We start from the raw sequence: 12,656 nt of genomic DNA on the forward strand, positions 1-12,656 counted from the left end.
GAAAAAAAAAGAAAAAGAAAAAATAAAATGACACATGTCCTGAGTATATATTGATTCAATTTGTCTCATTTATTCATGTACTTAGATCTCACTAAATAAAATATATATGTATTTGGGTATGTGTGCATATATTTATATTCATACATGAAAATAATACTGTTTTCTAAACATATAGTGGATGAACTGAATAGTCCGTATCTGCAAAAGATTTTTGTTGGACTCCTTTAATGTAAAAAATATAATCTTTTTGAAAACAACTTGCAAATTATAAGACTTAATGCAATATTTCAACAATGCAATGTTAAAGTTAACAATTTTGTCTATGTAATATTAGGAGGAGTTACATCGTATTTTATTCTCACAAGATCTGTGACTGTAGTATTTGTGGGTGGGTTTTGGTGATAAGATTAGAACATTCTCTAGGTAAGTCAAAATGAATATCAAGTAACATGTCTGTCTGTTTTAAATGATTACAACCAAAAGAATTTATTTTCTTCATTGACAATTAGATTAGAACTTATATTTTATACATATAACTACTAGTAATTATATGATTATCTATTAAACCTTTGGAACTCATTCTGCAGGTTCCAATAAACAACTAAAAGGAAATTTTATCAAGTTAAGCTAGTGGAGGGAAAGCTTCTAGTACCAGGAGTATTTTGAATAGATTTTATGTACTACTTAGAAACATTACAGACTATGAAAATGTCATTTACTATTACTGAGTAGAGAAGTTCTACATATATGTAAATGAACATTTTCTTTGGCAATTATTTGAATATCATATATCATAATAAATTTGGTCAGCTTCTTTTGAAGTCGAAACTTCTTTCGACAGTTGTCCATAAATAATAAAGCATAACATATTTATTATTTTAAACACTTAATAGAAAGAATAAAATATCATAAATAGATACAAAATTAAATTTATGTATCTTTATGTTTGTATATGTGTATTTTCATGTGTGTGTGTGTGAGACTGTAGAGTAGTACCCACTCAACCCACAATCCCAAATAATGCTCAGATGCCTCTAAATGTTCTTTTGATGTTTGGATTTAAACTATATTTAGAATAAGCGTCAAGTGTTTTGATTTAAAAATTATTTGAATTTTTAGAATATAGACAGAATAATTATTTTCAGTTAGAACTCTCTTTTTTCTTTTATGAAATCACAGTTTCTATTTTAAATTTTTAAAAGTAGCCCCAATATTAAATTATCAATCTTTTACCATAAATTGTTTAAATAATTTATGCTTGATTCTTACCATAATTTCTAATAAATCAAACATTCCTCTCTTTCATTTAACACTATGCCTTTAGTCTTCCTAAAAATGTGTGTGGGTTATTAATGTTTTTCTTCTAAATTTGAATTCCATATTACACAAATGGCATTGGCTCATATATTTAGGATAAAGCACAATAAATGCAATACAGAGAGAGTACAACGTTCTACTTTCATAGAGCAGTCCAGAACACATCAATAATTTTGCTCTTAAAGTTAACTTTTTCATTAAAAAAAATCACAGTAAAAATAAATTAGATTTACTATTGATAAAAATGTGAGTTTAAAATCAAAATTAAGTCTAAATTTTAGATTGTATATATTGTTTGTAAGACTCACAATGCTAACATTTTGTCTCCATCTGTCTATTTTTATCATAAACCTAATTTGAATGTTACTGCACTTGTTTCTTTTTATACTTGAAGTTAAATAATATAGTAGGTGAACGAGGAGAGGAAAATACAGAAATATTATTCAAAAGAGTAATTCCTCAATATTTCAATGACTTTTCAGTAGACTACCCTTCTGATAAATGTTCCTGTTCATCCACTGTGAAAACATGAAATTACACCCTAACCAATGTAGCTTTCACTTGCAGAAGAAGTAAGGAAGATAAATACATCAAAATACTATGTAAAATTAGAGTGTTATGAGCTGATGACTGTAAGTGGGCTGTTCTAACAATTGACCTGTTTTAAAGTAACTTTCTCACAATGAATCCCATTATTGTAAAAACCTATATGATAAACGTGTGAAGCCTGCTCATTGTCAGTCCTCCTCCACCAGAGGTCCCTGCACCATGGGTCCCATTTTTCTATAATAAATAAATAAATAGAATGATGAAGATTTTCATCAGTCAAAAAACTAATGAATGGCTTAAGAGGTTATTCCCTAAGTCTTTAAAACACCAAGACTGTATCATAAAGAGTGATTTTTTTTTTATTTCAGTAACATAGGGAAGCAGCAGCTCTTCCTTACTTCCAGAAAACAGGGGGAAAGGATTCATTACTCATCACAGTCAATGCCCCAAGAAAGAACACAAGTTTCCAAAGCTATGTGATGTGCCTAAGAGATCAATGAATTGTGAAGGGATCCAGAATATCATTTACATTTTGTGGTGTTCCACAGTCAGGTTGATTTGCTTCTCAAATAGTATCTTATAAGGTTCGATGCTGTCAGCTTGCACCAGCCCAATCCCAAATTGCTTTCACAAATCTAAAACAAAATATAAATCAGTCTTCACGACAGGACTTTGACTTGCACAGTACTAGAATTTCAGAGCTAATCCTTTTCTAAAAACATCTTCAGCTCTTTAAAAAACCCAAGGAGATGACAACTTAATCTGGTATGAAGGTGGCACAAATGAGAGGAAAAGGGGAGAGAATGACTCTATCTCTACTTTAGTTGAAGCAATGATATAAATTTTAAAAAGTGGTAACAATGCAAGTGTTATTAATAACTCCAGTGGCTTCAGCAAAAGATGTACAGTATAGTGTATATGTAATTACAGTCTCTGTATTAATTTGGTCAGTTAGCCCGACAGTTTTTGAATCCCAGTAATCTGGTTGATTTTTTCTTTTAATTGACTAGTATCTTGTTTCAGAGAAACTATCTATATTGAAAGCTCCAAATAAAGCAAAAGTTACAACACAAATTTTGAAGTACAATTTCAACTTATATTCCAATATCCTAAAATTTCCAACTATTAAATGTATTGATTTTGATTATGAATGTTTGAAATAAATTAACAAGTTGATTAAAAATGTACTGAAGAAGGTAAGAGGATCACGGCAGCTTCGAATACAAGCTAAGCTCTGCAATTTATTGTTTCTGCCTCAGCTTTCTTTCTTTCCTTCCTCCTCCTCCTCTTCCTCCTCCTCCTCCTCCTCCTCCTCCTTATCCTCCTTCTTCTTTTTAAAAAACAGTTCTGGGAATCAAACTCGGGGCTCTGCAAGTGCTCTAACACTGACCCACAGCCCCAGTCCTGCCTCTGTTTTCTTATCTAAAAAATAAGATGAACATAATAACACACACTTGATTGGGGCTTTTGTCAGAACATAAGGCAATTAGTTGAACATCTACCACATCACACCTTGTGATAGTATTGCTTGCTATTTGTTCACAAGGTTTATTATCATTGATCATTCTCTGTGACATAAGCGTATTCTAATAAGTGGCTTAAAAAGAAAAGACTATGACAGTAATGATCCATTCTTTTGTAAATGTTATTATCTACCCACTTCTACAAACTTGTTTAAAATGAAGTCAAATTATAATCAAAATATGATATTTCATATTTTCCATGTGTGGACTAGCGTATGTAATACAGGTGTCTCAGTCTGTTCCTGCTGCTATAACAAAATACCACAAAGTGGGTAACTTGTAAATAATAGTCATTTGTTTCTCACAATTTGGAGGCCAGGAGATCCAAGATCAAGGCATCAGCAGGTTTGGTGTTGGGGGAAGGCTCACTCTCTGCTTCTAGGATGGGGTTTTGTGGCTGTGTCCTTACTGGGAAGGTGGCAAACATTATTCTTACATGGAGGAAGGACCAGAAGAGACAAATTTATTCATTCAAGCTCTTACAAGGCACTAAACCCAACCATGAGAGCGACCTTCTGCCCTAACCACCTTGTAAAGGCCTCACCTCTTTAAAATGCTACATTGAGAATTAATTTTCCTGCATGAATTTTGGAAGAGACACAAAAATTCAAACCATGGGAATAAACTTTAAAATCAGACAGACCTGATTTAAAACTCCAGCCTTGACACTTGGTAACTACTGCAGAGGGATTAATTTCACCATACAAATGGCCCCTAAATCTCAGTGACTTACAACAACATGGGTTCATGTCTTGTTTTAACGATACACACGTGTCCAGGTTCTTTTCATTTTGGGAACCAGGTTCACAGAGCTTCCTTTACTGAGGACATTGCCAGTCACTCTGGCTAAGTGAAAGAAGCATGGCTGAGCAAGAAGCAGCTAAGAAACATTCAACTCAAAAGGACCCATTCTGAGGACATCACACAGCACACCTGAATTCAACTAGATAAGGAAGGGGACATTGAGTCTGTTCCCTCTGTGCCTTCCACCATGCAAGAACATAGCATTTACCTCCATTGCTGGACACGAAATCTGTCCACACCTTCCTCCTGGACTTCCCAGCCTCCAAATTGTGAGAAACAGATATCTATTATTTACAACTTTTCCAGGAATTGAATTCATCAAAATATCTGTGTGATCCTGAAAATAACTAGGCAGTTATTTTCTTGGTTTCACTTTCTGTGTCTCTATACATTGAAGTAATAAGACTGACCCAGAAGATGTACAAAATATGCAGTGTCTAGCACATAACTGAACTATATTCAGTAAGTGTTTCTTTTTTTCCTGGCCCTTGTTTTACTTCTAAGTTTGGTCAGTGGCTCTGGGCACATAATTTAAGATCTTTAATCAGTCTTCTCATTGATTCAAAGAAGTTATGCAATATATATTTTCTCCAGTTTCTGAAAACTCTGTAGTTCTACTATTCTATGAATTGTGAACTACATGGAGTATGCTGGTTGAAATGATAGTTGAGGACATTTTACACAGAATCTTCCTTTGTAAAGGTTGGTTTTGGACTTTTAAAGGTAAGAATAACAATACTGAAAGACTTCAGAGCCTTTATGACTTCTGGTTTATATTGTGGTAGGCTGTAAATATGCCTGTATCCCAATCCTGGAACCCCTACCTGTTACTCAAAAGGGCAAAGGGGAGTTTTGCAGGTGGCTAAAGAATTTGAGATGGGGAGATGCATTATTTGGATGAAACCGATACAATCACAAAAATTCTTAAAACAGGGATTAGGGAGAATCAGAGAAGCAGCTGTGATGACAGGTTCAAGAGTGCAGTGATATGCTCATGAGACAAGAAGTAACCTGTCCACCAACCTGTCCACAGTAACTTATCCTTCTGGAAGCTGAAAGAAGTGAGGAAACAGACTATTGCCTGGAGCCTCCAGAAGGATCTAGCCTTGCACACACCTTGATTTTAGCACCTCACATTCATTTCAGACTTGTGTCTGAAATTTGTGTCATTTTAAGCTACTAAATTTGTGCCAATTTGTTATAGCAGTTAGTAGGAAACTAATACATATGCCAAATGGGAGAATAAATTTTTTTTTAAACTTGAAGGTACCTGTATCATTTCAAAGAGTGAAGACTTTAATAAACTTTTTAAATAGATATACTTTGGAAGAACAAATAAATGTGTATTTAAAAATTGATTGCTTGTTAACTTTTGAAGATTTTACTTACTTTATTCACTTAGGAATGGAAGTAGAAATCAAAGAAACCAAAGATTAACCTCTAATGCAATTTTAACCATGATCTTGTATAATGTATTTAATCTTCGAGTTTCTTATTTTCATTTCTTTATTCCCATGCTGATATTAAGTCAAATATTAGAAAACTCCCGATGAAGGATACTGTCACACTGCCAAAAGATTATGACTGAAAGAGCCATATATAAAATCAACAAGCCACCAAATATTTCACCAACCTGACCACAAATACCAAGACAGTTTCCATCTCCCACAGCCCTTCTACCATTCTCCATCTCCTCAGTCAAGGAAAACATGTCCGGACCACATACACTCCAAGTGTAACTATACATAATGATTCCCACAAAATTCCCCCAAAAGAAGGAGGAACATGGCCCTACCTATTAAAATCCCATCTGCCTTACCTGATTATATTTTCTCTTAACCAATAGGGCCAATTTTAAAAATCCACAAGTATTTAAATTTTCTTAGCCAAACAGTCTGCTGTTATGAAGATGTAATTTTTAATAATTTTTATTAAAATAACTTTCTAGAACTAAGAATATAGATTCACATAAACTGATCAAAAATTTTCAATGTATTTGTTCTCTAACACTATAACAAATTACTATAAATTTATTCACTTAAAAGAACACAATTTATTCCCTTACAATTCAGTAGGTCAGAAGTTTAGCATGGGTCTCCCTGGGCTAAAGGAAAGTGTTGTTGGGTTCTTTATAGAGGCTCCAGAGGAGAATCTGTTTTCTTGCCCTTTTCAGTTTCCCAGAGGCCACTTGTAGACTAGCTCAGGACCTGGTCTTCCACCTTTGAAGTCAGCCATGTCACCTCTTTCTGAAAATGGCTTTCATTGTCACATCTCGTTAAATACAGATAGGAAAATTTCTCTACCTCTAAAGGAATCGTGCAATTAGATTGGAGCGACCAGATATCTCAGGGTGATCACCCCATCTCAAAATCTGTATCCTAAATCACATCTGCAGTCTCTTTAGCTATGTCAGGTAACATATTCACAGTTCCATGGATTATAGAGTGGGAATCCTCAGGAACTACTATTCTACCTACCACACACAAGAACACACACACACACACACACACACACACAGAGAAGTGAAATTGAACTCCATGGGAGACTAGTGTAAGTAGAAACATGATGACCAAAACACCAGTCAATTGAGCCAAGTTATGAGAAAGAACATATACACCAGTTATTTTGTGTTATCTGATTAAATAAAACAAGCAACTGTTTCCTACCAGAATTGGCTTCAGTTGGTTCTTTACACAGCTACCTTCCATTCTCTGTACTTTACATGTGTGACGAGGAAGGTGGAGAGATTGAGAAAAGAATTGGAATCAAAACTAAAAGAATATCATTATGAATTCTGAATTCCCCAATCTTGAGAAGGATAGACATCATTGAGAAGCAAGGTGAATGATCTGAGATGTTGCCATAAACATACTTGAATGCCTGGAGCTTCTTCCACTCATTCAATTAACAGAAATATTTTGTCCCTGAGATGCTTCAGGACTTGGATAAGGTACTACAAAGAGATGGATGAGCAAGGCGGAGATTGTCCTTGTCTTCATGTTACACATAGTTTAGCAGGGAAGGCACATGTTAAAGTCATGATATCCACACGATGAGGTATTGGGCTGAGCCCATGAATAGGCAAAAGCTCTAAGTGGACATATAAAGACATAAAAGTGAAGAAAAAGCATTTTTTGAGTGATCTCTTTGTGACAAATAATAAACTTCTTTAATTCAAATTAATAATAGTGATCCAAAAATGTTGATAATGACTGATGGTGGAGAGATTTGACTTCTTGAAAGCAGACCTATACTAAATTCATCTCAGGAGCACAACTAAAACACAGTAACTTTAGCTAAAAAGCATCAAATTATGTTAAATGTATGCCAACATGAAATTACTTTTAAAGTATAGTATTTGTTATGATCAAGTAGTACTTTAGCCAAGACTAATACTGGGCCTTGAGGTATGGAAACTGCTCTCAGTTCTGTGGTATGCCATGGTTTCTGTCCTGTCCGTCATGTGGCATACCACCAATTAGAATGACTGTACATACTGCTGCCAATATAGCTAGTCATGTCTTTACATTAAATCATAACCCTCTACTTTGCATTGGCAATATAACATGAAAGAGCAAAAGAAAATGTTGGAAAGTTCCTTTTGGTACACATAGACATTTCTACAAATCAAAACAATGTTTAAAGTTTCTCTCATAATTCCACCAAACTTCTTACCCGAAAGTTTCTCTCTCTCCCTCCCTCTCTCTCTCTCTCTCTCTCTCTCTCTCTCTCTCTCTCTCTCTCTCTCTCTCTCTCTCTCTCTCTCCCCACCCCCACCCTTTTCTTTTGTTCTTATATGCCTGTGTGTTTGTGAGATAAGTTATGATACACTGTTTTGTATCTTGTTTATTGTTGTTTTTAAAATTTGTGGACCACTTTTTTACACTGTAGATTTTACTTTGGAAACTCCGATCATAAATTGACAGTAAAATATTCTAACATCAAAATTAAACTATAAGTTGACTGTAAAACACTCTGACAACCAGATTTAACCATAAGTTATCTAATTTTCCTTTCTTTGTGGATGTTACTTAGTACTATTTATTATTAAGTAAAGCTGTGATGAACGCTGCTTTACTTAGTTTTGTGTGTGTGTGTGTGTGTCTGTGTGTGTGTATCCTTATGATAAATTCTAGAAATGTAGTTATGAGTCTAAAGGTATGAATATTGTATTGCTCTTTATACAAAATGTTCTCCAGGAAATCTATACCAATATGTGTTCTTAGCTTATATGTCACAGCACCCTTTACAATATGAAATTTTCACAGTTATTTTATTTGTCAATCTTTAATTTTTGCTGTTTAATGGAAAATACAAATGCACCAACTCCAAGACAACCTGCAAGGATTCCTGTTTTCTGCTATTCATATCCTTGCCTGATTCCTTCCCCTTGAGTTCTTCTGGATTCCTGTTCTGTCTACTTTGTGCTGCTATTAAAAAAAAATACTACGAACTGTGTGACTTATAAAGAATAGAAATTTATTTTTCACAGTTCTGGAGCCCAGGAAACCCAAGATGGTGTCTTGAATATTATATTCTACACATGATGAGGAGCAAAGTTCTTTGTTTCCATGGCAGCAGAGAGGAAAAGAACAAATACACTTCCATAAGCCCTTTTTCTAGCAGCATTAACCCATTCATAAAGGCAGAATCCTCATGACCTAAACACCTCCCATTAGACTCCACCTCTCAATACTGTTGCCTTGGAGACCTAGTTTCAATCTGCATTTTGGTGGGGAAAACAACATTCAAACAATAGCAATTCCTGATTTGCTTCTTTTGAACAGAATACTGCAGAAACAACAATGGGATGTCACTTCCAAAATTAGATTAAAAAAAGACAGTGGCTTCCCAAGTAGCTGCTTGTTTTCTCTGTCTCGCTCCCATTCTAAACTCCGAGGAAAGCTGCCATTGTAATAAGCCCTGTGAAAAGCCATACGTGGCAAGCAACTGATATCTCTTGCCAACAGCTAGCAAGAGTCAGCTGAATGATATCAAAATCAGATCTCAGCCCAGTCAAACCTTGAGGTGACTCCAGTTTTAGCTGGGTATCTCCATCACAGCCTAGTGAGAACAAAATAAGCCATGCCTGGATTCCTCACCTACAGAAAATATGAGGTTATTAATGTTTGTTACTTAAGCCACTAGGTTTGGGGGAGTTTATTACATATGAAACGGACAAGTAATGCAGAAGGTTAATGGTTACCTTATAACTATTTTGATTCTAATTTTGATGGAGTCATGTCATTTACATAGATTGTGGTGTGTTTCCATGACTTACCCTTCTTTACACATTTTTGCTAATTTCTTATAGTGATTATCCCCTTTTATTTTAAAGAGTTTTTATATATGTTAAAATTCTACTGGCTTCACTGTCATGCATAATTATTAATATTTTTCCATCGTATTATTTACCTGTTTCTTACAATGGTGTTATAACAAGAATAATCTTTAAAACTATGAAATTCTTTCTTTTTTATTTTTCAATAGAAACATCATTTCTTAGAAAACATGAAAAACTCTAATTAGTAATTAATATTCCATATTTATTTTATATCCTGCCACTTAATGCCTCTCTTAGTTCTAATAGTTTATCAGCAGACCCTCTTGGGTATTCTAGAAAAACAATCACATAATCTGCTAATAATGATGGATTTGCATTCTTCCTGAGAGTTATAAGTTTTATATATGCCTTTGTCTTATTTTCTTAGTAAGAACTTTCAGAAGAAATTAAGTCATGAATAGTATTAATGATCACAGTTGTTCCTCATGTCTTTTTTTTTATTGTTGCTTGTTCAAAACATTACATAGTTCTTGATATGTCATATTTCACACTTTGATTCAAGTGGGTTATGAACTCCCATTTTTACCTCCTATACAGATTGCAGACTCATGTCTTTATTTAAGGGATTGGTCATAGTAGATCAACTTTAAATGAAATCATTTATATAATCATATATTATATGCAAAGAGGTATAAGATAATATTTTTTAAAACAGATAATAGTTTTATATTCACTTAGCTGTTTTTTATTCCTAGGACACTAATAATTTCTATTTGTTTTACATATTGAATCAATGAAGTGTTAGGTAATACCTCTCCTTTGTGAAATGTACTGATGAGTTATAATAACTTCTGCTATGGCAAGCATTCTATGAATAGATTGGGTCCTGATAGTTGCTTTTTATAAATGTCTACTCCCTGTAATTATAAGGTTTCATGAGTAACCCCTCTTTCTCTGTGTATGGGGATTTAATTGTTTTAGGTGAGCAATGACTATTTTTAAACATGAGAAATCATATTGCACATTTATGCTACTTTGATGGGCTAATTAGTCTTTCATCCAAACCCAAGGGACAATCCAAACAATCAAGAGGATCATATGAAACATACCTGTGGAGAGCCAACACTGCCCTTGGTGCATTTGATTGACTGTTCTCAAGTATTATATAGTTGTTCCTGCCCATGACATTCCATCCTTACTTGCCATCCAACCTTTCCTCAAAGGCTGTAGTTGCTGTTGCTGGTGAATCCCGAATAATGGGCCTATCCTTATCCTTATCCATATTCTATAAGTTTTCTCTCCTTTGTATCTTTTACCTTTCTCTTCTTGTCTGAGGATCTGTTAACTTCACGTTCATTTCCTTTTCTTCCTCTGAAAAATTATTTCCTCCAGGGATCTTCTAGTAAATACATTTATATTAAAATGTAAATGAATAACAAAAACTTTTCAAAAATTTTTAAATATAACTTGGAATATTTACAATTAAATTGTGTTTGAAAATTAAGGAGGAAAAAGTGAGTTTTTGCTACAAACCAGGTAACTAAGACTGTTACACAAACTGAATATCAAGACTTATTTTGTCAACCAAGTCACAATGCAAAGCCAAGCAAATACACATCATTTGTACATAGTAGAACACACAATAATAGCACAGTTCTTAGTCTTAAATGCATAATCAAGTGCCAAAAGGCAATTTTTCTCTTTGCTATTATTCTTCCTTACAAGAATATGAGTGTATTATTATGAATATCAAGAGACATGTGTTTCCCTTCATTTCCTGAAAGATAAAGACATTCTTCAAACTCAAGAGAGCAACTGGGCATGGTGGTGCACAACTGTTACCCTGGCTATTCAGTAAGCTGAGATAGGAGGATCTCAAGTTTGAGGTTAGCCTCTGCAACTTAGTGAGAACCTGTCTCAAAATTTAAAAAATAGAAAAATGATAGGCTTAGTGGTAGAACATCCCTGGGTTTAAATCACAGGTATGGGTTTTTTTTTTATTTTTTAATTAAGAGGTCAATGTGTCTACAAATCTTTAGACTCACATTTTATTAAAAGATTGTTCAATGGGCTGGGGATGTGGCTCAAGCGGTAGCGCGCTCGCCTGGCATGCGTGCGGCCTGGGTTCGATCCTCAGCACCACATACAAAGATGTTGTGTCTGCTGAAAACTAAAAAATAAAATATTAAAATTCTCTCTCTCTCTCTCTCTCCCTCTCTCTCTCTCTTAAAAAAAAAAGATTGTTCAATTTGAATACTTTTCAAATATAGGGAAGCTAGTACTTTAGCCAGACTTATTTAAAAAGTCTTGAAATGATAATTTTGTTTTGAATATCTAAAAACAATACACCTGGAAATTGTTCCGTTTGGCAAAATTAATTATGCTGAAGCTAGTCCCCCTAAACCAAGGGCACCATATATCCCATTGACATAAATCTTGCCTTCTCTATGAGGCTCTCCTTAACCTTATCTTAAATCCTAATCCACCAGGCTCTGTTCCTAAATTTCTAACCTTACATTTTTCTTCATTGCATTTGCTAAGCTCTTGTACATTTACTTTTTATTTTATATTTTCTCTCTAAACATAAGAACTTAAACTTTGTAAGAGCAGAGACTTTGTTTAGATCATTGCATATCCATAGCCCCTGTACCACTTTCTGGCAAACAATTGTCCCTTGGTAACACATCAGTTGCATAAATTAAGGACATTAACTATTTGTGAAAATATGGAGCAAGTGCCTAAATATGGGTGGTGAATGCTCAACAAATGTTTATGGCCTTTGAAAAACAAATTTTTCACAAGTACATATGGAAGCAATTAATGTAATGTAACTGGAAACACATCTGTTATATTTATAGCATGTGATGTTATATATTTATCCAAGGACAGTATTAGAATAAATTTGGATTTTGGTTAAAAATATATTGAAATATTGATCTATTTCAGTGGTGTTTATTAAAATATGCTTTATTAAAATATTTAATCTAATATTTTACGACTTTGAATATTCCAAGGAAAACTAAACATGTGTTAAAGAGCATTGGACTTATTAGCTTTACATTCCATTAGTTATTTTCTTTAATATTCAGCAACGATATGTAATATGTTGTAATATAATTTTATTGTGGAGGAATAAAGAACCATAATAATTGATTAAATGTTCAATTCTTTCTTTATTT

The sequence above is a fragment of the Ictidomys tridecemlineatus genome, chromosome 9 (assembly GCF_052094955.1).
Source record: "Ictidomys tridecemlineatus isolate mIctTri1 chromosome 9, mIctTri1.hap1, whole genome shotgun sequence".
Taxonomy (NCBI): domain Eukaryota; kingdom Metazoa; phylum Chordata; class Mammalia; order Rodentia; family Sciuridae; genus Ictidomys; species Ictidomys tridecemlineatus.